At 47.4% G+C, this 24799-nt stretch overlaps 1 protein-coding gene across 1 annotated transcript in view; it reads right to left on the bottom strand.

Annotated features, from left to right (window-relative positions):
- The window catches only part of TVP23A (trans-golgi network vesicle protein 23 homolog A), a 33277-nt gene that overhangs the window by 5254 nt on the left and 3224 nt on the right, over positions 1 to 24799 (bottom strand). The window lies entirely within an intron of this gene.

Below are 24799 nucleotides of genomic sequence, written 5' to 3'. Positions count from 1 at the left end.
CTAGAAGACTCAAAACCGTCCTCATCACACCAACATTTTTCCCACCTTCGAAGAATCCAGTACTTTCCCATAATCTGACTGCAAATATCACTTGCCCTCTTGGAAATTGGGTCACTTTTCAAGTGTATCGTGACACTGATCACTGCCTTCCTGCCTAGCAGCAACAATGACCAGTTCCCCAAAGGGAAATGTTGGGTTATTCCGCCAGTAACTGAGCTGCGTGGTCACATGCAGCCCATGGGTTCAGAAGCCTCACATCAGCGGGGGCCACGTGGGCATGTCCAGGTCCAAACCACTGGTGCTGGTGATGAAGTGAAGTTGCTCAGTCGTGTCCGACTCTTTATGACCCCATGGACTGTAGCCTACAATGCTCCTCTGTCCAGGCAAGACTACAGGAGTGGGTTGCCATTTCCTTCTCCAAGGAATGATGGTGATGAGCAGCATTTAACCCTGGAGCCAGAAAGCAGGCCGTATGCAAGGACAAGGGGTTGGGGAGGAATGGACTGAGGGATGCATTAGCCGATGCAAAGTATTATATATAGAGGATGGATCAACAGCAAGGTCCTCCTGTATACAGGGAACTATAGTCAATATCCTGTAATAAACCTAATCGAAAAGAATACGAAACAGAATGTATATCCATGTATAACTGCTGAATCACTTTGCTGTACAGCAGAAACTAACACAATATTGTAAATCAACTCTACTTCAATAAAATAAATTAAAAAAAAAAAAGAAATTGATCCTGCAAGCCCCATTCAGTTCAGTTGCTCAGTTGTGTCTGACTCTTTGTGATCCCATGGACCGCAGCATGCCAGGCCTCCCTGTCCATCACCAACTCCTGGAGTTTAGTCAACTTATGTCCATGGAGTCGGTGACACCATCCAGCCATCTCATCCTCTGTCATCCCCTTCTCCTCCTGCCCTCAATCTTTCCCAGCATCAGGGTCTTTTCAAATGAGTCAGCTGTTCACATTAGGTGGCCAAAGTATTGGAGTTTCAGCTTCAATATCAGTCCTTCCAATGAACACTCAAGACTGATCTCCTTTAGGATGGACTGGTTGGATCTCTTTGCAGTCCGAGGGACTCTCAAGAGTCTTCTCCAGCACCACAGTTCAAAAGCATCAATTCCTCAGTGCTCAGCTTTCTTTACAGTCCAACTCTTATATCCATACATGACTACTGGAAAAACCATAACCTTGACTAGACGGACCTTTGTTGGCAAAGTAATGTCTCTGCTTTTTAATATGCTAGGTTGGTCATAACTTTTCTTCCAAGGAGTCTTTTAATTTCATGGCTGCAGTCACCATCTGCAGTGATTTTGGAGCCCTCCAAAAATAAAGTCAGCCACTGTTTCCACTGTTTCCCCACCTATTTGCCATGAAGTGATGGAACCAGATGCCGTGATCTTAGTTTTCTGCCTGCCCCATGACAGGTAGTAATTCATTGCTGGGGAAAAAGGGCGGGCAACTTGACACTAGCAAACTAACCCAGTATTGCCAGACCTGATATCTCTGCAGGAAGCTAGAAACCTAGACCTTCTGTGGGAAATCTGAGTTTTAAATGACGGCCACTAATTGTGTCAATAAAATGCCGCAGGCTGTGTTTCACAGGGCCTGGGAGCCTCCAACTTGCCACGTCTAAAGGCAGCCAACAGGCCTTCGGGGGACGAGCCTGCTTGATCTCCGAGAAGGAAGGCGGTCAGGGTGAACACCGTGGAGGCTCCTGTAGCACGGTGGGCTCCTGACTCCCACGGGGATGTCAGCTAAGATTCAGATGCAGGGTGTGTGATGACCTTGGCACTTACTCCTCCTCTTACAAAGGAAGAAGGGGCTGTACCCAATGCCAGCTGTTCTCCAGAAGGTTCTCACCTGTGCCTTTCAGATGCCGAGCTCTCCTGGCATCTGACTGAACCAGAGGCATTTAAGAATTAGATGTGATCGCATGGCACTTCCAAACCTGATTGTTCCAGAAGACAAGACTCTGGGGAATCTCTTATACTGTTTTCTTTTGATCATGCCACATGGCATGTGGGACCTTGGTTCCCTGAACTGGGATCAAACCTGTGCCCCCTGCAGTGGAAACGCAGAGTCTTAACCACTAGACCGTCAGGGAAGTCCGCCTCTGATACCTCTTTTTGCCTTACACATTATTGAGGATTTAATTGTCTTAACATAATTTCGCCCCCTTCACCCAAAGATGCATGCATTGCATGCTTAGCTGCTAAATCATGTCCAACTCTTTGCAACTCCATGGACTGTAGCCCGCCAAGCTCCTCTGTCCATGGAATTTCCCAGGCAAGAATGCTGGAGTGGGGACTTCCCAGGTGGCGCAGTGGATAAGAAAATGCCTGCCAATGCAGAGGACACGGGTTCGATCCCTGGTCCAGGAAGATTCCACATGCTGCGGAGCAACTAAGCCCATGTGCCCAACTACTGAAATCTGCGTACTTTAGGGCCTGCAACAAAGAGTAGCCCCCACTCCGCAACTAGAGAACGCCCTCACGCACCAATGAAGACCCTGCCCAGCCATAAATAGATAAAATTATTTTAAAAAAAAGAATGCTGGAGTGGGTTGCCGTTTCCTCCTCCAGGGGATCTTCCCAACCCAGGGATCAAACCCGAGTCTCCTGCTTGGAGGCAGATTCTTTACCGCTGAGCCACCTAGGAAGCCCTTCACCCAAAGATAAATGAATCCTTTTCCAATGTCCTTTGAGGGCAGAGACCATTTTTATATCCCCAAGAGCACCTGGCTTTAAGATTCACAGCAAATATTTGTTGTGTTGAACCTTGTAATCCAGTCCCTTTGGGCTTACTGGGAACATCTGTCTTTTTTGTAGAACAATACAGACTTAAAAGGTGTACAGAGGCCCAAGTGTTCACTAATCCAAGGTGAAACCTGGAAGTTATGCCTTCAAATAAATCCCCTGCCCACCCACTATTTTTCTTTTTCTGACTGTGGTTTCCTGAAATAAAATGCAGAAAAAATTCCACTTGTTGGAAGGTTCTGCTTTAATTGAGTCCTGGTTAACTGACTGTTTCCTTAACTTGAATGGACGGTATCATTATTGTTGTTGCTGCTGTTATTTTAAGTATCCAAACCAAGCCCAAAGCAAGCAGAAAAGGACTCCTATTGTACTTTCAAATAATGCTTTAATCCTGTTTTACGTGGGCTGTTCTCTGGACAGCTCTCCAAACCCTCACCCCCTCTCCCTGCAGTCTGCCTAGGCTGGGCCCCAGCTCACCCTTCTCCCTCCGCTAACACAAATGTGAGCTCCGAGATCAGCTTTCAAATTCTGAGTTTGGAAGGCTATGGTTTGAGCCTACCCACCCTTCCCTGATATGGGGTCCCCTGTGCCCTCAGCCTTCTCTCTGGCCACCTCTACAGCCTCGGAGCACATATGAGCCAACAGTCATCTCCACCTCTCAACGCCACCAGCTTCCAACTCCCTCATCCCAGGCACCCACTTGGTGCCTGCGCCTTGAGAGGCAAACAGTACAGAGATGCCCGACTGCCAGGGTCCAACCTCTGAGTAGCTCCACAGCTGTCCCTAAGGTACAGAACTTCTCATTGCCTCAGTCTCTGCTTCTGTAAAATGGGAGGGCCCATGGAAGTCCCTGCCGAGATTATTTGCTTAAAAAGATTAAGTGAAGGTGGCAGGTATACAGTGCCTGAAACACACACCTTGCTCAGTCGTTGTGAACAGCTGACAATCTCACACGTGCTCAAAACTGTTACCCATCCAAGGAGCCAAACTGTAAAATTCCCCCTCTGACCACACTTTCTCTCTCTCATTCCCCAGGGGCTGACTTTTCATCTCTGCAGGGATCCCCCAAGACTCCTGATCTCCCCCATAATGCCCCAGCCCCTCCGCTTTCACCAAGGAAACTTCCTCATCCTCAACTGTGCGTGCTCAGTCGGTTCGACTCTTTGTGTGACCCCATGGACTATAGTCCATCAGGCTTCTCTGTCCACGGGATTTTCCAGCAAGAATATTGGAGTGGGTTGTCATGCCCTCTTCCAGGGGATCTTCCCAAACCAGGGATCAAATGTGCATCTCCTGCATTGGCAGGTGGGTTCTTTACTGCTTTTACAGAAGTATTTTCTGATCAGTATCCATCCTGCCCCCTCCAACCCAGGACAGAAGCCTGTTATCTCAAGAGGAGGAAGAAGAGAGAATGATAGGCGGTGAAAAGGGAAATGAGATTACCTAAGTCAAGGTCAGTAGGGTCTAGCTGGGCTTTTGTTTAAATTCAAAGCCACTTTCACAGTTCTGGGCCCAGCACACATCTTGTCTCCCCCTGTGGAGGGAAAGCCAGTAGGTTTGCATGATATGTGCTTGAAAGTTACATGAGGAGGCCTTAAAATGCTCACAAGGCTACCCTGGTCCCATGACATGTGGGTTTAGATTTGGAATGGGGCCTGGACATGATGCTTTCAGGTTCTGGTGCTGGAGAAGACTCTTGAGAGTTCCTTGGACTGCAAGGAAATCCAACCAATCAGTCTTAAAGGAAATCAACCCTAAATATTCATTGGAAGGACTGATGCTGAAGCTGATGCTCCAATACTTTGGCCACCTGATACGAAGAACCAACTCATTGGAAAAGACCCTGATGCTGGGAAAAATTGAAGGCAGAAGGAGAAGAGGGCGACAGAGGATGAGATAGTTGGATGGCATCACCGATTCAATGAACTTGAACTTAGGCAAATTCCAGGAGATGGTGAGGGACATGGAAGCTTGGCGTGCTGCAGTCCACGGGGTCACAAAGAGTCAGACACAAGTTGGTGACTGAACAACAACAAATGGCCATGAACTTTACAAAGGAAAATCACTGCTCTGTCCTGGTTTTGGGGCTTCCCTGGTGGCTCAGTGGTAAAGAATCCACCTGCCAATGCAGGGGACGCTGGAGACGTGGGTTCAATCCCTGGGTTGGGAAGATCCCCTGGAGTAGGAAATGGCAACCCATTCCAATGTTCTTGCCTAGAGAATTCCACGGTCAGAGGAGCCTGGTGGGCTACAGTCCATGGTGTCCCAAAGAGTCGGACATGACTTAGCGACTGAGAACATCCTGGATTCACAAACTCCCGTCCAAACTCCACTTCCTGTTTCCGTAAATAAAGTTTTATTTGAATGCAGCCATGCTCACTCATTCTCTGGCAGAGCTGAAAATATCTAACCAGAACTCATGTCAATCCCTGCTCTAGACAGGCAGGAAGAATTTGATGATGAAATTAGGGAGAAGGAAATGGCATCCCACTCCAGTACTCCTGCCTGGAAAATCCCATGGACAGAGGAGCCTGGTGGGCTACAGTCCATGGGGTCGACAAAGAGTCAGACACAACTGAGCGACTTCACTTTCACTTTTCACTTTCATGCATTGGAGAAGGAAATGACAACCCACTCCAGTGTTCTTGCCTGGAGAATCCCAGGGACGGGGGAGCCTGGTGGGCTGCCGTCTATGGGGTCGCAGAGAGTCGGATACGACTGAAGTGACTTAGCAGCAGCAGCAGCATCAAGACAAACCAAAATGAATCAAACTGCCAGTAATGACCTCTCCCCACTACTTCACCGCCTACTTCCAAAGCTATAGGGCAGGAGCTGCCCGACTGGCAGAAACAAGGGATTGTGCCTGAAGTCAGAGCAGTGAAGGCAAGAGCCGTGACTGACACACAAGAGGGCTTGTGATGCTGGAGATGTCCCACATCTTGATCCCTCACGTGCATCTGTATAAAAATTCATCCACCTGTACATTTAGGATGAATGAGATTTACCGTATGTGTGCTGCTGCAGATGCTTAGTCACTCAGTCGTGTCCGACTCTGCGGCCCCATGGACCATAGCCTACCAGGCTCCTCTAACTGAGCGAGAATGCTGCAGAGGGTTGCCGTGCCCTCCTCCAGGGGGTCTACCCAACCCAGGGATCAAACCTGTGTCTCTTACATCTCCTGCACTGGCAGGCAGGTTTTTTCGCCACCTGGGAAGCCCTTTAGTCATAACTGCCCCCAGCTGGAAGCACCAAGATATCCTTTAATAAGTGAATGGACACATCATAGTACATCCACACAAAGGAATATTTTATTTTTCGGCACAAAAAAGAAATGAGCTCTCAAGCCATGAAAAGACATGCAGGGACCTTAATGCACACTACACAGTAAAAGAAGCCAGGCTGAAAAGATGACATACTGTATGGATCTAACTCTATGACATTTTGGAAAAGCCTCAGCTACAGAGACAGGAAAAAGATCAATGGTTGCCAGCGTGTAGAGACAAGGAGGATGAATAGTTGGAGCCCAGGGGATGTTCAGAGCAGTGAAACTGGTCCGTATGACCACTGGTCTGTATCCACCACTGTCATGGTGGATACATGCCATTATACGTTTGTCAAAGCCTATAGAAGGCATCACCGACTCAATGAACATGAGTTTGAGCAAACTCTGGGAGGCTGTGAAGGACAAGGAAGCCTGGCGTGCTGCAGTGCACGGGATCGCAAAGAGTCAGACACACTGAGCAGCTAAACAGCAACAAGGGAAGGTACCACGTCAAGGATGAGCCCTGATGGAAACTATGGACTTTAGCGAACAACGCACTGGTTCATCACAGCAAATGTGTGACGGTACTGCAAGATGATAACCATGGGGGAACTTCGGGGTGGGGAGGGGCTTAGGGGAACTCTCTGTACTTTTTGCTCAATTTTTCGGTAAACCTAAAACCACTCTTAAGAATGGTCACAGGTTGGGGGTGGTGCTCTGTCTAGCCAGAGTAAAGTCAGGGGTGGGGTTGGAGAGGACCATGTACCCCAGGCACACACATCCCCTTCCAAGCAAACTTCCTTTTTTTAAAAGATTTTTTTTAAAATATGGGCCATTTTTAAAGTCTTTATTGAATTTGTTACAATACTGCATGTTTCATGCTTTGGTTTTTTGCCTGAGAGGCGTGTGGGATCTCAGCTTCCCAACCAGGAATCAAACCCATACACTCTGCAATGGAAGGTGAAGTCTAAACCACTGGACTGCCAGGGAGGTCCCCTTACAAACTTAAAGCACATTCAAATCGGGGGCAAAAGTTTGATTTAAGTCTCCATTCCGCAGTGATTTAATAGTTTCTTTAAAAGTTGCCCTTTATTGGTTAAAATACTTTGAAAAGTAATTCTTTATCAAACATCCTATTTTAAATACTCCAGTTCAGTTCAGTCGCTCAATCGTGTCCAACTCTTTCCGACCCCATGAATCGCAGCACGCCAGGCCTCCCTGTCCATCACCAACTCCCGGAGTTCACTCAGATTCACGTCCATCGAGTCGGTGATGCCATCCAGCCATCTCATCCTCTGTCGTCCCCTTCTCCTCCTGCCCCCAGTCCCTCCCAGCATCAGGGTCTTTTCCAATGAGTCAACTCTTCGCATGAGGGGGCCAAAGTACTGGAGTTTCAGCTTTAGCATCATTCCTTCCAAAGAAATCCCAGGGCTGATCTCCTTCAGAATGGACTGGTTGGATCTCCTTGCAGTCCAAAGGACTCTCAAGAGTCTTCTCCAACACCACAGTTCAAAAGCATCAATTCTATCATCTTTCAAATACTCTGAAAAGCCTTCTGCTTTTCACTGTGGCAAAGGTCTTTAGAAAGACAGTATCTTTTGTCCTTCCTTTACTTTGCTACAAAAATAGCATCTGAGATGATGTCTAGAATTTGCTCCAAAATAATCTCGGTGTGGGGAGTGGGCGGAGGTAAAGACGAAATAGTCTGGCCACGTGTTGATCATGACTGAAGCTGAGCAATGGGAACACCAGGGGCATTGTTCTCTGTACTTTTATGTAAATCTGAATTAAAAAATAGAAAAATAAAGAAATCATCAGAGGTAGACTCGACTTTGCATCGAGCCAAGGCACGTTTCAGAAGAAAAAGAATAAAAGGTCTATAGGTTGCTATTCTGGGGGCCATCTGTGGTCAAAAAAAAAAAAAAATCAGACCTAAAAATCCCCAGTTGAGTAACTGGCTGCTACAGCTGGATGCATAAGGAAAATTCCAGAAAATAGGTCCGTCCTTCTGGGCTTACCAGTTCCTCTGCAAAACAGAAAGGCAACCCCTCTCTGTAGAGTAAAAATGCCCACCCACCTCCAAACTGGACAGTCAGTACAGTGAAAGACAGAAAGCCTTGATCCACGCTCACGCTCCATCCTTGCTTTGTACATGGTTCTGGACAGGGCACTAAACCGCTCAGAGCCTCGGTTTACTCATCTGTAAAATGGGAGAATAGCATTTACCCTCAGATGGCCAAGGCTTCTAGGAGGAAAAACACCTATGGTGCCAGACCAGAGGGGGGCATGTTGTTAATATCACTCTACATATTGTTTGATTCATTCATGGTCAAAATTTTTGAGAATGGGAGAAAGTGAGAAAAAGCCTTGGCTGGTAATGATCTTTTTGGATGCTTTCCATTGGATGCTCTTTCCTCATTGTTGAAAAGAAGCAGGATGCTACTCTGTATTTCTTCAGCCCTGACACCCACACAGAGTCAGGTGGCTCTCAGGCTAACAGCAGTATGTCACCAGGAAGATGTGGCAGGGAAGGGGACCCCAGAGAGTGACGACTAAGACCATATCCACCTGTTCCCTTCCCCTCGTGCCCTGGAGCGTGTTAGCAAGGCAGGATCAGTGGCCTACCCCAGGCCTCCTGAGCCCAAATCTTCATTTTAACGAGATCTGCATGCTCGTTGCCATCCAGGAGTCCTCCTTTGTTCTATTTTCAAGGTAAACTCAGTCATGAGGACAAAGAGGGAGGAAGGAACCCACACTTAAAAAAGCCTTGCTAACCCAGCAGGTGAGCTGCGGGGGCTAGACGGACTTTTCTAGAATGCTCCAGATGCAACGTTAGCGCCATCACCCTTCAGACTCCAACTTCTTGTTTCAGATGACAGCACATCCTCATCCTCGCCCAACATCTGGGCCAGGAAGGCATGCCTGGGGCTGCTGGGATGTCTCAACAGATGCTGGTTGCTAAGCGCTCAGAGCTTTGATTCAAAGGTCAGCACGACAGAGGTCTGAGTATGGAAGTGAATAAAAGAACAGACTTCCCTCTGGCCACCACAGTTTACCCCTCTAGTTTCTGTTCTTTATTTCTTTTTAAAGAGACATCCCATCTTTATCAGCTGGGTATAGTGGTTGAGTTGCTAAGTCGTGTCCCACTCTTTGTGACCGCATGGACTGTAGCCGACCAGGCTCCTCTGTCCATGGGATTCTCCAGGCAAGAAGACTGGAGTGGGTTGCCATGCCCTACTCCAATCAGCTGGGTATGCGGAGCTGCAAAATGCTGGGCAAAGGGAACCCCCAGAGATGGGTCAGCAGGCCCCTGGCCGCTCAGCCCTGGCTGGGCCCTCTGCGGGGACCCAAGCTTCTCCTCGAGGGCTCCAGGGCTGATTCCTCCCCATGGACCCTAGCTACTGCCCACTCCCCGCCGCTGCTGCTGTGCAAACCATGGACCAGATTCCTTAAAGACCCAGCATTTTCAAATGAAAGGGGAACACAGAAGAGCCAAAAACAGGCCTTCAAACAAAACCTTGCACACGAAGTTTCACAGAGGCAACGTTCACAGTCACCACGAGGCGGAAGCGGCCCAAAAGTCCATCAATGGACTCTCCGTGCAATGGGGTGTCACTCAGCCATGAAAGGGAATGAAGCGTGGAAACCTGCTCCAGTGTGGGCGAACCTCGACAACCTTAGGCTCGGTGAAAGAGGCCAGGCACAAACACACAGATACTGTAAGATTTCACTTATGTAAGCTACCCGGAAGAGGCAAATTCATAGAGACAGAAAGCAGAATATAGGGTCCCGGTGGCTGGAGGGAGGAGGAAATGGGAGGTGATTGCTTCACGTTCACAGGATCTCCGCGTGGGGAGTTGAAGGGGTTCTAGAGGCGGACGGTTGTCCGTGACACAACAGTGTGATCGGACTTACTGCCACCAACTTGAGATGCTTAAAATGGTAGATTTTTTTTGTCATGCATATTTAACAACTGAGAAAAAAAAAAAACATGAAAAAATTATTGGAGTACTATCAACGCATGCAACCACACGGAGGAACCATGGAAACATACTAAGTGAAAGAAGTCAGACATGACAGGTCCCACAGTGTAGGATTCCATTCTTGTGAAAAGTCCAGAACAGGCCAACTCACAGAGACAGAAAGCAGGTAAGCGGTTATCAGAGGACAGAGAGTGACTGCTTCATGGCTATGGGGTTGCCTTTTGGGGTGATGAAATTATTCCGGAATGAGACAGTTAGGATGGCTGCGTAGTATTGTCAACACCCTAAATGCCACCGAATCATTATTATTTTTTTAAATATTTATTTGGCTGTGCCAAGTCTTAGTTGTAGATTGTGGGATCTAGTTCCCTGACCAGGGATGGAACTTGGGCCTCCTACACTGGGAGCTCCGACTTAGCCACCAGACCACCAGGGAAGCCCCGAATCATTCACTCCCAAATGGTTAAAACGGTCAATTTGATGTTATGTGTTATTTTACAAGTTAAAAGGGAGAAGAAATTGGGGTGGGGAGGGAGAGAGAGAGGCTGCCTTCATCAGCTCTCCTTTGGAGGGCAGGCGAGGTGAGTAGAAAGGGTCATGGGTACAGGTTCAGAGACAAATTCATAGATTCAAATCTCAGCTCCTCCCCTGAGGACCTGTGTGACCTTGAGCAAGTGACTTAACCTCTCCGTGTGTCCCAGTTTCCTCATCTGTAAAACGGGATAAGAGTCAGGACTACTGAATTGCACAACACCAGGAGACATCGTTCAATCACTGTTAGTGTGAATCGTGTTCTCTGGAGTAAGAAGTACCAACTGCACGGAGCTGCCAGGAAGATTACGTGAGAATCACAGGCAAAGAAGGACTCAATATACTGCCTGGTTCAATAATGAGTTCAATACCCGCTCTTAACAGAAATAACTGTGCATTTGCCCTGGTGGCTAATCATTCCTGTTATACTATTGTATGACGCAGCGCTTTTCCACATACGCACCACCTGGCTCTCTCGCTTTTTTTTTTTCCTTTTTAAGGATTGTGGGATCTTAGTTCCCCGACCAGGGACTGAGCCCGGGCCCTCAGCAGTGAAAGCATAGCGTCTTGGTCACTGGATCACCACCACCTGGCTCGCTTGTTAAATGCAGACTCTGATTCAGGAGGTCTGGGTGGGGCCCAGGAGTCTGCGTTTTAATGAGCACCCAGGTGATGCTGATGCTGCTCTTCCATGGACCACCGTCAGAGTAGCAGGGAATATAGGAAAGTGCTGTTTTTGCTTCCCAGGGCTGCTAAAACAAAACACAGCAAACTGGGTAACACCAAGATCATGTTGTCTTAAAACCCATCATTTCATTGTGCTCAAAAAAAAAACAAAGCAAAACACCAAAATCTCTGTGTCTGCAGGCTTGGTTCCTTCTGGACACTCTAGGGAAAAACCCATCCCAGGCCCCCTCTCCTATCTTCTGACGTCAGCCAGCACCCTTGGGATTCCTCGGCTTGTATCTCCATCACTTCAGCCTCTGCCTGCGTTGTTGCGTGGCCTGCTTCATGTGTCGATCTTCACACAGCTGCCTTCTTTCAAGGACACTAATCATACGGGACTAGGGCCCCAGCCTACTCCAGGATGCCCTCATCTTAGCTAATCACATCTGCAAAGACCCTATTGCCAAGTGAGGTCACATTTTGAGGCCCTGGAGGTAAGGACGCCCACATATATCTCTTGGGAAGGATATAAATCAACCCACAACACCTACCTGGGGATAAATGAGCCCAGAGAACATAAGCAAGGCTGGAAAGGGACAGAGAGCCTCTGCAGTTGAGGGGTCAGAAGCTCAGGGAGTCTTGAAGCAAATTGCCCCTGGCCTGGAGCAAAGAAGCAGTTGGAGCAAAGCAGCAGCAAAGAAGCTGCAAATCTACACATGCTCAGCTCTTCAGCTGCAGGCCTTGGAGGAACCATCTGCCCAAGGAAGGGTGGAAGGGTCATCTCTTCTGATTTGCACAAAGGTGCCCTACAGGCTAGCAGCTGCTCTGAGGGGCAGAATCCGCCCAGAGTTTCATCTGTCAGTTTCCACCTGTCAGCTGTCTCGCAGAGACCCACGGAGCAACTGAAAGGGGACACATGCTTGGTGACAAGTGACTCCCCAGAATACATCCACTAAGAGATGCTATTAATATCAGCCCTGCCTGATGCACTCCCTGCTCACAGAGCCGGAGAGCTGGCGCAGGAGACAAACCCAGACTGTGGCTTCTAAACTCCCTTCTCCAAAGGAGCCAGAGCTCCCTGGAGAAGTGATGCCTCCAGGCACAGATGGAGAAATGAATAAGAAATGAATACGGGATTGGAACATCCCAGATCACAAGGAAGCTGTCAAAGACTGTAAGAGCCAGGTCAAAACATTCAGAGGCCAATGGGTAGACACTCCCATTAGCCAAAGATGGGAGAAGCTGAAAAGCAATAAGAAGGTCTGAATCTGTGAGTCATGTGATACTTATGCAAAACCCTCAGTGGTCACTTATGGGGGATGCTGGGGAGCGAAACTCATCGCTTGGAAAATGGAAAAATGAAGGGCAAGCATGGAGCATTTATTATGCCTTTTCTCTGTACAGTATATCCTGAAATTTATTGGAAGAGGGGGAGTTTCTCTTTCTAGATTACTTCAGCTCACAGATGGAGATGGAATGATAGTGTGCTTAGAATGTCACCACGCTGCAGCCCCCAACGCATTCATTCATGAGCAGCTGCTGAGAACAACCAGGCATTAGAAGCCCCTGACGGAAGAACTCGTAGCTCAGCTGGTAAAGAATCCACCTGCAATGCAGGAGACCCCAGTCCAATTCCTGAGTCGGGAAGATCCCCTGGAGAAGGGATAGGCTACCCACTCCAGTATTCTTGGTCTTCCCTTGTGGCTTAGCTGGTAAAGAATCCGCCTGCAATGTGGGAGATGTGGGTTCCATCCCTGGGTTGGGAAGATCCCCTGGAGGAGGGCATGGCTCCCCACTCCAGAATTCTAGCCTAGAGAATCTTCATGGACAGAGGATCCTGGTGGGCTACACTCCATGAGGTTGCAAAGAGTTGGTCACAACTGAGCAACTCTTCATCATTATCCCTGGTCCAAGAGAGTATGTCAGAGGCTTGGAGTCAGTTGGCTGACCGTTCCTTTGCACTTTGTAAAGTATTTTACTATCCTGAGGAGAGAGACATCTGTATTGCAATGCTAGGAAAAATGTGAGGATCCATTAACACAATCTGTGGCTGTTTCTGAGTCATTCTGAAAGCCTCCTTACTCCCGTAATGAGTGAGGAGTGAGTCATCGGCCATGGAACACCCAAGGCTGAGCCCCTGTGTGAAGAGAATTTCCTTCGGGCTGGGGTAGGGCCAGCCCCAGGCCATTCCCTTTGGATTCCAACCCGAAGTTACTGAGCCAGTCTTGATTAAGATGTCATCAGCATCACTTGCCAGAATATATGGCTGAGCCTTGCATCACCACCTGCTATTGTTTAGTCGCTCAGTCCAACTCTGTTACAGCCCCATGGACTGTAGCCCACCAGTCTCCTCTGTCCCTGGGATTTCCCAGGCAAGAACACTGGAGTGGGTGGCCATTTCCGTCTCCAGGGGATCTTCTCAACCCAGGGATTGAACCCACATCTCCCACATTGCAGGTGGATTCTTTATCACTAAGCCACCAGAGAAGCCCATTATCAATACCTACCCATACTCTAATGAAGGTGAACACACATGCATGCACACACACACACCACTCCCTACTTAATCCAGAAATAGACAACGTAGAAAAATATGCCAAGTCGCTCAGAGCAGAATCACATTGCAGAAGCCTGTCACACCCATCTCAACACCTACTGATTCAGCATCTTTGGGAATGGAGGCCCTGAAGTTTTGGTCCTTCGTTTGCTGAGTTCTCTGGGGATGCTGATAAGAGCTGAGATCCCTTGGGAATGCAGGCCCAGTGACAGGCGTCACTGTCCAATCTCAGAAGTCCCAGCAGGTGGCAGAATTGGGACAAAGGTCAATTTAAGCCAAGTTCCCCATGTGTGTCCCTGGAGTCCAGCCAGTCCGGGCCGCCAGCATCTTTCACACTGGCCCCTTCACCAGCCTCCTAACATCTCTCTGCTACCCTTCTTGCCCTACAGGCCACTTGATAGTCACCAGGAGCATTCTTAAGGGTCAGTCAGATCATGCCTCTCCCCTGCTCAAATCCCTCCAAAGACTGCCCATCAAAGCAGAGCAATTCCAATTTCCCATCAGAATTTTCAAAGCCCCCACAGCTCTTCCGTAACAAATCTCCAACTGCCTCCTCCTCCCACTTCCCCACTTGCTACACCCTGGCCTGGTTCCAACCATCCCTAGACTATACTCCCACCACGGGGCCTTTGCACTTGCTGTTCCCTCTGCCAGAAGTCTCTTCCTGTGCATCTTCCCATGCCTGGTTCCTCCTCCACATTTTGGTCTCAATCCAAATGCACCTTCTCAGGCCTTCTCTGAGCCCTCTAGAATCTAAATGGGCCGCCTGGACCTGGCCCCCTTTCTCATGGCACATACCCCCTCTGATGTTACTTTGTTTAAATATTTGCTGATACGTTCACTGTCTCTTCCCAATTAAAACGTCAGGTCCACAAGGACAGGGACCATGCCCATCTAGTTTTCTCTGCGGTCCTTCGAACAGTACTAGGCACACGAAGGTTCTTGAAAGGTGTTCTTGACTTAACGAATAAATGAGTGAGTGAAAGAATAAATCAGTGATTCTCAAATGGGAGGTGATTTGGGGTCCCTTGCCAGCACCATCTGGAAATGTTTTTGGTTGCTGCAACTAGGGGACTGCTTCTGGAATCTAGTGGATAGAGGCCAGAGATGCTGCTAAACATCTAGCGTGCACAGGACAGTCCCTGCCACAAACAATGTCCAGCCCCAAATGTCAATAGTGTCAACCCTGGAATAAATAAATGACGAGTTAAACACTCCTGGTCCACATGGTCAAGCTTGGAACATCAAGGAACCAACGTCCGACCACCACCTCCTTCCTGTCCCCGATGCCTTCCTCAACTGTGTGAGTTATGGTTCAGGAGAAATGTCCCTTGGGTGACTATATTGTTGGCGTTGCTTATGTAATCAATTTCATGTTAACAAGAAACATAAAGAAGGGGAACTAAAGAAGATGGAGACGTAAGGGGTTAATTTCAAAACATGTAATTCTGTGTCCTAATCAAAGAGAACTGAAATTTGTCTAGTTCCTTGATTCTGTGGGTTATTTTCCTTGGTAATCGTGAGCCTTCCTTAAAATTAAACAATCAGCCTTTTGTGAGACATTATTTCTGTATTCTTTAAAATAGATTTTAGAGTGGGGACAGGGGCAGAGTGATTTGTTGCACATACAGGGTCTGGGTGAGGGGTCCTCACTAATTGAGGCAATCAGATTTTCTAACAACAAAGAAAAAACAAAATTATTCTTCTCATCTGTGTGTTGTAGCACAATGTGTGTGGAACAATCAGAGATGTACCTGTTTTGATTTCTGGGAATAGTGGACAGCCACTGAGGCATATCTGTACCATCACCTGCCCCCTTCCTTCCTTGTCCCGCCACACCATCAGCTTCTCAGGGGTCAATGTCAAATACAGAGGTCTCAAGCATGCTCTGCGTCCCCTTAAATACAAATTTAATTTCTCTAAATCCAAACCCCAGAGAGAGCAAGAGAATAAACAGCGTTCTCAACCAGGGGCAATTCTGCCCCAAGGCCACATCACTTGGCAGAGTCTGGAGTCATCTTTGGTTGTCACAACTGCGGGAGGGGCGGGGGGGAGGGCAGCATTACCGGCATCAAGTGGGTATAGTCCAGGGAGGCTGTTAAATCCTGCAACACACAGGATAGCCCCTACAAAGAACCAGCCAGTCCCAAGTATCCACTCCAGTGTTCTTGCAGGGAAAATCCGATGAACAGAGAAGCCTGCAGGCTACAGTCCACAGGGTCGCAAGACACAGTTGAGTGACTACTGAGCACACACGTGTATCAGTGCCGAGGGCTGAGAAAGCCTGCTCTGCAAACGAGGGGCAATTCCACACTCTCATCTACACAAGGAAAATACGAAGGACTCCCTGGAGGAAGCAGATGATGGAAGGCCTGAGAATGCTGATCCCAGGGCAGTGCCTGTCCCCAGGGATCCCCACCTGCACGAACATCTGCTCCCCGAAGCACAACCTAACCTAAGATGCCACTCCAGAGACAGATCTAATGGTTCAAATCCCCACCTTGCAACTGCACAGCTGTGTGACCTCGGCTCGGGCCAGTCCCTCAACTCTTTCCTTCAATTTCTTTCATCTTGAAATTAATTTTTTATTTATTTTATTTTTTTAAATATGAACCATATTTAAAGTCTTTTATTGAATTTGTTACAATATTGCTTCTGTTTCATGTTTTGGTTCTTTGGCCAGGAGGTATGTGGGATCTTAGTTCCCCAACCAGGGATCGAACCTGCACCCCCTGCACTGGGAGGTGAAATTTTACCACTGGACCACCGGGGAAATCCCGTAATTAATTTTTTAAAAAATCACAGTATCGACTTCATAGGCTTGTGAAAAAGTAAAAGTTGCTCATTTGTATCCAACTCTTTGGGACCCCATGGACTGTAGCCCACCAGGCTCCTCTGTCGTGGAATTCTCCAGCCAAGAATACTGGAGTGGGTTGCCATTTTCCTTTTGCAGGGGATCTTCCTGACCCAGGGATCGAACCTAGGTCTCCTGCATTGTAGACATTCTTTACCATCTAAGCCACCAGGGAAGCCCTCATAGGTTTGTAATACAGCTTAAATGAATATTATGAGTAAAACACTGAGAATAGTGCCCACGTATAGTAAGTGTTTGCTATTATTTTTCACTCAATCTAACTTCCCCTTTAAAAGCAGCCAAGAATTTCATCTGGAGCTCGTTTTGAGGAACAGCTTTGCATGTCTGTCATGGAAAGATGAACGGACAGTGGGACACTTCTTGAAAGACAAAACATTATCCTACTTGACAGGCTAGGCGCGGATTTTGATTCCATGTGATTTCTGGCTTGGGTCCCGGCCCCACCAACAGGGGACTCTCAATGGTGCCTGAGACCAGACGGTAGTGGTCCCCTCAATTTAAGGCCCGTTGGGCTGAACGAGGACCAACCACGGAACACTGACCAAACCCCACCAGCAAACCAGCCCTGACAACTGAGACCATCCTCAGATCCAATAACTCTGCCTGGAGCAAGAGGACATCATCCCACTTTGGATGGGAATCCATTGGAAATCACAACATGTGGGTCCAAATGAATTTTGTGCAGACAGTGCTTTGAAAGCATAAACCAAACTTTCCATCCGAGGGACAGTCCCCAGCTCCAGGGACAATCCCAGTGTGACATCCTGTTGCAACTGAGGCTCCACCCCAGCCCTGCCCAGAGTCAGGACACCAAGTCACACTTATGATCAGAGAATAGGTACCATTTATATGTGACTGCAGCCATGAACGGAGAAGGCAATGGCACCCCACTCCAGTACTCTTGCCTGGAAAACCCCATGGACAGAGGAGCCTGGTAGGCTGCAGTCCATGGGGTCGAGAAGAGTTGGACACGACTGAGCGACTTCACTTTCACTTTTCACTTTCATGCATTGGAGAAGGAAATGGCAACCCACTCCAGTGTTCTTGCCTGGAGAATCCCAGGGACGGGGGAGCCTGGTGGGCTGCCGTCTATGGGGTCGCACGGAGTCGGACACGACTGAAGCCACTTAGCAGCAGCAGCAGCAGCAGCCATGAAATTAAAAGACGCTTACTCCTTGGAAGGAAAGTTATGACCAACCTAGATAGCATATTAAAAAGCAGAGACATTACTTTGCCAACAAAGGTCTGTCTAGTCAAGGCTATGGTTTTTCCAGTGGTCATGTATGGATGTGAGAGTTGGACTGTGAAGAAAGCTGAGTGCTGAAGAATTGATGCTTTTGAACTGTGGTGTTGGAGAAGACTCTTGAGAGTCCCTTGGACTGCAAGGAGATCCAACCAGTCCATTCTGAAGGAGATCAGCCCTGGGATTTCTTTGGAGGGAATGATGCTGAAGCTGAAACTCCAGTACTTTGGCCACCTCATGCAAAGAGTTGACTCATTGGAAAAGACCCTGATGCTGGGAGGGATTGGGGGCAGGAGGAGAAGGGGACGACAGAGGATGAGATGGCTGGATGGCATCACTGACTCGATGGACGTAAGTCTGAGTGAACTCCGGGAGATCGTGATGGACAGGGAGGCCTGGCGTGCTGCGATTCATGGGGTCACAAAGAGTTGGGCACGACTGAGTGACTGAACTGAACTGATGAAGCGCACACAAGGTGTCAGTGGTCCTGGTGGCCTCGTTACATATACTTTCTTCACCCAGTTGAGTCCTCCTCACACAGCCTGTGATAGAGCTAACCTCATCTCCATTTTACAGATGAGAAAATAAGAGAAGGGAGCTGCAGAGTCCCTCCATGAGATGAAGATACTGTGTGTCTGACTTGTTTCCTTCTAGAGAACCAAATAAAAGGTATGTGTATGTGTGAACGCTCAGTTGTGTCAGATTCTTTGTGACCCCATGGACTGTAGCCCTCCAGGCTCCTCTGTCCATGGAATTTTCCAGGCAAGAATACTGGAGTGGGCCATTTCCTACTTCAGGGGATTTTCCTGACACAGGGATCAAACCCATGTCTCTTGTATCTCCTGCATTGGGAGGTAAATTCTTTATCACTTTGCCACTATATATGAAAGCCTATTTGCATCTTGTGAGGCTGCCTGCCAAGTCAAACCCACAACCACAGTTAGTTGGCTGGGGAATGGTGGAGCCAGGACCCAATCCTGGGACTGCCTCAACTTGAGTCCAGGCTCCTCCTGCTCCTTAAGGCCGCTGGAAGCCCAGAATACTCACTAAAAGTTGGTCTGCAACATAGCATGGCTAAAACATAGTTACCATTTGGCCAAGCAGTTTGGCTTCTAGGTTGTTGCCCAAGAGAATTGAAAACATATATTCAAACATAAACTTGTACCTGAATGTTTATAAATGCGTGCGAGCGTGCATGCACGCTCAGTCGCTCAGTCGTGTCCAACTCTTTACAACCCCCTGAACTGCAGCCTTCCAGACTCCTCTGTCCATGGGATTCTCCAGGCAAGAATACTGGAGTGGGTTGCAATTTCCTCCTCCAGGGGATCTTCCTGACCCAGGGCTTGAACCCGTATCTGCTGTATTGGCAGGTGGATCCTTTACTACTGAGCCACCTGGGAGGACCCCACGTGAATGTTCACAGCATTATTCATAAGAACCAAGAGAGTAGAAACAACTCAAGTGCCCATCAACTGATGAAGGATACAGAAAATGTACTCTAGCCAGACAATGAAATATGGTTCAGCCATAAAAAGCAGTGAAGGACATGCCAAAATGTGGATGAACCTTGAAAACATGATGCTCAGTGAAAGAAGCCAGATAAAAGGCCACATACTGTATGGTCCCATTTCCGTGAAGTGTCCAAAGTGAGCAAATTCAAAGGGATGGAAAGTAGATTCGTGGTTTCCAGGGGCTGGGGGAGGGGAGAAATGGGAAGTGACTGCTTGAAGGGTCCAGGACTCCCATCCAGGGTGATGAAAAATCCTGGGACAAGACAGGATTGTGGATATACTAAAAACCACACTGAATTGTATAAACTGTGAGTTTATGATATGTGAACATTTCAGTAAAAACATATACCATACACACATGATACCAAAAGCAAAGACAGCAAAAGTAAAAATCATAACTGAAACTACATAAAATTTAAAAGCTTTTGCTCACTGCAGGACAACCATCAACAGACTGGAAAGGTAACCAGTGAAATGGGAGAAAACATTTGCAAATCATACATTTCATAAGAGCTTATGGGATTTTCCAGGCAATAGTACTGGAGTGGATTGCCATTTCCTTCTCCAGGGGATCTTCCTGACCCAGGGATCAAACCCAGGTCTCCCGCACTGTAGACAGATGCTTTACCGTCTAAGCCACCAGAGAAGTCCCTAATATCCAGAATATATTTTAAAAAACGTCAACAACTGAACAACAACAAAAAATCCAATAACCCATTAAAGAACAGGCAAAGGACTTTGGACAGACATTTCTCCAAATATGATGTGCAAGTGGCAAACATGCACACAAGAAGCAGCTCAACATCACTAATCATTAGGGAGAGGCAGTCAAATTTATAATAAGACACCAGCTTGCACACTACTCTGAAAAAAAAAAAAAAAACGGAAAATAACAATTGCTGATGAGGATGTAGAGAAATTGGAAACCTGTGCATTGCTGGTGGGATCATAAAATGCTTCAAGTGTTATGGAAAATAGTATGAAAGTTCCTCAAAAAGTTAAAACCAGAATTACCATATGACCCAACAAGCCCACTTCTGGGTATCTATTAAGAATTGAAAGCAGGGTCTTGAAGAGATAGTTGTACATTCATGTTCATTGCAGTAATATTTACAAGAGCTAAAACATGGAAGCAACCAAAGTGTCCACTGACAGATGAATGGATGAACAAAGTGTGGTCTGTACACACAATGAAATATTCTTCAGCCTTTAAAAGGAAGGAAATTGACATATGATAGAACGTGGTGAACATTGAGGACATTGCTGCTGCTGCTGCTAAGTGGCTTCAGTCGTGTCCGACTCTGTGCGACCCCATAAACAGCAGCCCACCAGGCTCTGCCGTCCCTGGGATTCTCCAGGCAAGAACACTGGAGTGGGTTGCCATTTCCTTCTCCAATGCATGAAAGTGAAAAAGGAAAGTGAAGTCGCTCAGTCATGCCCGACTCCTAGCGACCCCATGGACTGCAGTTTACCAGGCTTCTCCGTCCATGGGATTTTCCAGGCAAGAGTACTGGAGTGGGTTGTCATTGCCTTCTCCTGTTGAGAACATTATGTTAAGTGAAATAAGCTAGCCACAGAAAGACATATTCTCTATGATTCTATTTACATGAAGTATCTAAAGTTGTTAAATTCAAGGACTTTCCTGGTGGTCCAATGGCTAAGATTTTGTGCTACCAATGCAGGGTGCCTGGGATGGATCCCTGCTCAACGAACTTGATCTCACATGCCACAATTAAGGGGTTCGCTTGCTGCAACTAAAGATCCTGTGTGCTACAACTAAGACCCAGAGCAGCCAAATAAATAAATATTAAAAAAAAAAAATACTCCATGCTTCCATGGCAGAGAGTATGAGTTCGATCCCTGGTGGAGGAGCTAAGATCTCTCACGCTGTGAGGCATAGCCAAAAAGCAAAAAAAAAAAAAAAATTAAGTTGTCAAATTAAGAAAGACAGAAAAAAGGGGTTGGGGGAGGAGAGACTAGAGAGTTGGTATTGAAGGGGAAAGAGTCTCAGGTTTGTAGATGCAAAAGTCCTGTAGATCCGTTTTACGACAACGGATCTTAAATAAATATATTTAACAGTACTGAACATTCAAAAATGGTAAATTTTATGTTGTGGGTTTTTTCCCACACTAAAAAAAGTAAAAAAGAAAAGAAAAAAAAGCAGCCCACTGGGGAAACACACACACACAGCATCACTATTAATAACATTTCCTCTACCTGCCCAGGTGTGCTACAGAATCACATCCTTCATTGATTCAGCAAGGTGCTCTCCCCACCACACTGCACTTCACTGACCTGGAACCGGGGACAAGGGAAGGGACCAAGTCTCTATCCCCAGGGCGTAACCAGCACCTATACACAGATGCTGGATAAACATGTACTGAACAAACTGTATAGCAATCACGTAGGGAGGGCAGGTTGGTACAGGTTCCGTCTTTTCACAGATGGGTCAATGGCGGCTTAACAAGGCAAGATGAACCCTGTCCAGAATCACAAAGCCAGCAAGCAGTAAAGGAAGACATAGCCCTGAAATCCCAGACTCCTGCTACAGGACCCCTTCCATAATCTCACCTCCCTTCAAAGTCAACCCAGAATCCATTTCAACATGGAATTTACAAATAACAATTCTCACCTTATACCGCTGCTGCTGCTGCTAAGTCGCTTCAGTCCTGTCCAACTCTGTGCGATCCCATAGACGGCAGCCCACCAGGCTCCGCAGTCCCTGGGATTCTCCAGGCAAGAACACTGGAGTGGGTTGCCATTCCCTTCTCCAGTGTATGAAAGTGAAAAGTGAAAGTGAAGTCGCTCAGCCATGTCCAACTCTTTGCGACCCCATGGACTGCAGCCAACCAGGCTCCTCGGTCCATGGGATTTTCCAGGCAAGAGTACTGGAGTGGGGTGCCATTGCCTTCTCCCACCTGATAGTAGTGAGCCTTAACTTGTTCGGATCATGGGCCCATTTGATAATGTAATTAAAGTCTGAGTCCTTTTCTTAAAGCAACACACATGTGAAACTTAGATAATAGTTTCCAGAGGGTTCCTGGACCCGGCCTCAGGTTCCAGTTAAGAACCCCCTTCTCCATCCTGCTATCTGGGTGACTTCATTTATCTCAGGATTTAGAGCTATCTCTATATATTTTTTTAATATTATAGTTGAGTTTTAGTCATTCCTAAAGGAAATCAATCCTGAATATTCTTTGGAAGGACTGATACTGAAGCTGAAGCTCCAATACTTTGGCCACCTGATGTGAAGAACTAACTCATCGGAAAAGACCCTGATGCTGGAAAAGACTGAAGGCAGGAGAAGAAGGGGACGACAGAGGATGAGATGGTTGCATGGCATCACCAACTCAATGGACATGAGTTTGAGCAAGTCCAGAAGTTGGTGATGGACAGGGAAGCCTGGTGTGCCTCAGTCCATGGGTTCGCAAAGAGTCGGACATGACTGAGTGACTGAACTGAACTGATAGTTGATTCACAATGTTGTGTTAGCTTCAAGTATACATCAGAGTGAATCAGTTATACATATATCCACTCTTCTTTAGATTCTTTTCCCATTGCATTAGGCCATTACAGAGTATTGAGTAGAGTTCCCTGTGCTATAGAGTAGGTCCTTATTTATTTTCTATTTTATATATGAGTGAGTGAAAGTCACTCAGTTGTGTCTGACTCTTTGCATCTCCATGGACTGTAGCCTGCCAGGCTCCTCTGTCCATGGAATCCTCCAGGCAAGAACACTGGAGTGGGTTGCTGTTTCCTTTTCCCAGGTATCTTCCCAACCCAGGGCTTGAACCCAGGTCTCCTGCATTGCAGGCGGCTTCTTTACCATCTGAGCCACCAGGAAAGCCCTATTTATGATAATATTTATATTTATATATGTAGTATGTATATGTCAATCCCAATTTTCCAATTTATACCTACTCTCTTACCCCTGGTAACCATAAGTTTGTTTTCTACATCTGTTACTGTATTTCTGATTTGTAGATACATTCGTTTGTACCTACCCCCCCCTTTTTTTAGATTCCATATATAAATGATATCTTCTGTATATTCTTGAGCATCACAATCAACTAGAGATGCCCATCCTGTGGGAATCCAGTTAAGCAGGTCCAGGGCTGGACCAGAGATGTGCATTGGGCACAGCAGAGGATTATGGGATTGGAGGCTCTCAGGCACACACAGGTCCACAACCTGCTACCTCCCAGAATTCTGAATGCAGCCCACATGACCTCCCCCTGCCCAATCAGATCCAGCCTCTCTGCCCTGCAGCCAATCAAACCTGGCCATTAGAGCATTCCACCACAAGCCAACAAAGACAACCCTGGACTCAACATCTTTCCCACATAAGTGCCCTTCCACCTGGGTTCCAAGGCCAGAAGGCTGGGCATCACCCTTGACTATCCCCATCTGCACCCACATGTTGATCACCACCAAGACTGGCTGATTCTGCGTCCTCTGTGCCCCTCCACTTCCCCCCACCAGCCCTGCCAGTGTCCTGGCCCAAGCCCCCAGCTTCTATTTCGTGATTCCTTCTGCCCTTGAGCCTCTGCTCAAACTACTTTCCAGTAAACCAGTGTGAACTCCTTAAGCCCTTGCTCTCCCCTCTAAGCCTTTGTGTGTGCTCGCTCCATGTCTCTTAGTTAACTCCTACCCATCCTTTGGGTAAGCTAAGCTGTCACTTTCTCCCCTGGCCAGCATAAATGCCCAAGCTTTTGCCAATCACAGCATTTTTTTTTAAATATTTAAATGTATTTATTTTTATTTGGAGGATAACTGCTTTACAATATTGTGTTGGCTTCTGCCATACATCAACATGAATCAGCCACAGGTATACATATGTCGGAGAAGGCAATGGCACCCCACTCCATTACTCTTGCCTGGAAGATCCCATGGACAGAGGAGCCTGGTGGGCTGCAGTCCATGGGTCTCGAAGAGTCGGACATGGCTGAGCAACTTCACTTTCACTTTTTACTTTCATGCATTGGAGAAGGAAATGGCAACCCACTCCAGTGTTCTTGCCTGGAGAATCCCAGGGACAGGGGAGCCTCGTGGGCTGCTGTCTATGGGGACACAAAGAGTCGGACACGATTGAAGTGACTTAGCAGCAGCAGCAGCAGACATACGTCCCCTCCCTCTTGCACCTCCCTCCCACTTCCCACTCCATCCCACCCCTTGAGGTTGTCACAGAGCCCCAGTTTGAGTTCCTTGTGTCACACAGCAGATTTCCATGGGCTATCTAATTTTACATTTGATAAAGTACATGTGTCAATGCTACTCTCTCAATTCATCCCACCCTCTCCTTCCCCCTCTGAAATCACAGCATTTAAAACATTGAATCATAACAGCCATGGACATGCCTTTACCCTACACCCCGACACCAATGGTTTCCAACCGGGGAAAGTTTG

Source organism: Bubalus bubalis, chromosome 24 (assembly GCF_019923935.1).
Source record: "Bubalus bubalis isolate 160015118507 breed Murrah chromosome 24, NDDB_SH_1, whole genome shotgun sequence".
NCBI lineage: Eukaryota > Metazoa > Chordata > Mammalia > Artiodactyla > Bovidae > Bubalus > Bubalus bubalis.
Note: the sequence above shows the minus strand (reverse complement) of the source record. Positions and strands in the feature narration are given on the sequence as shown.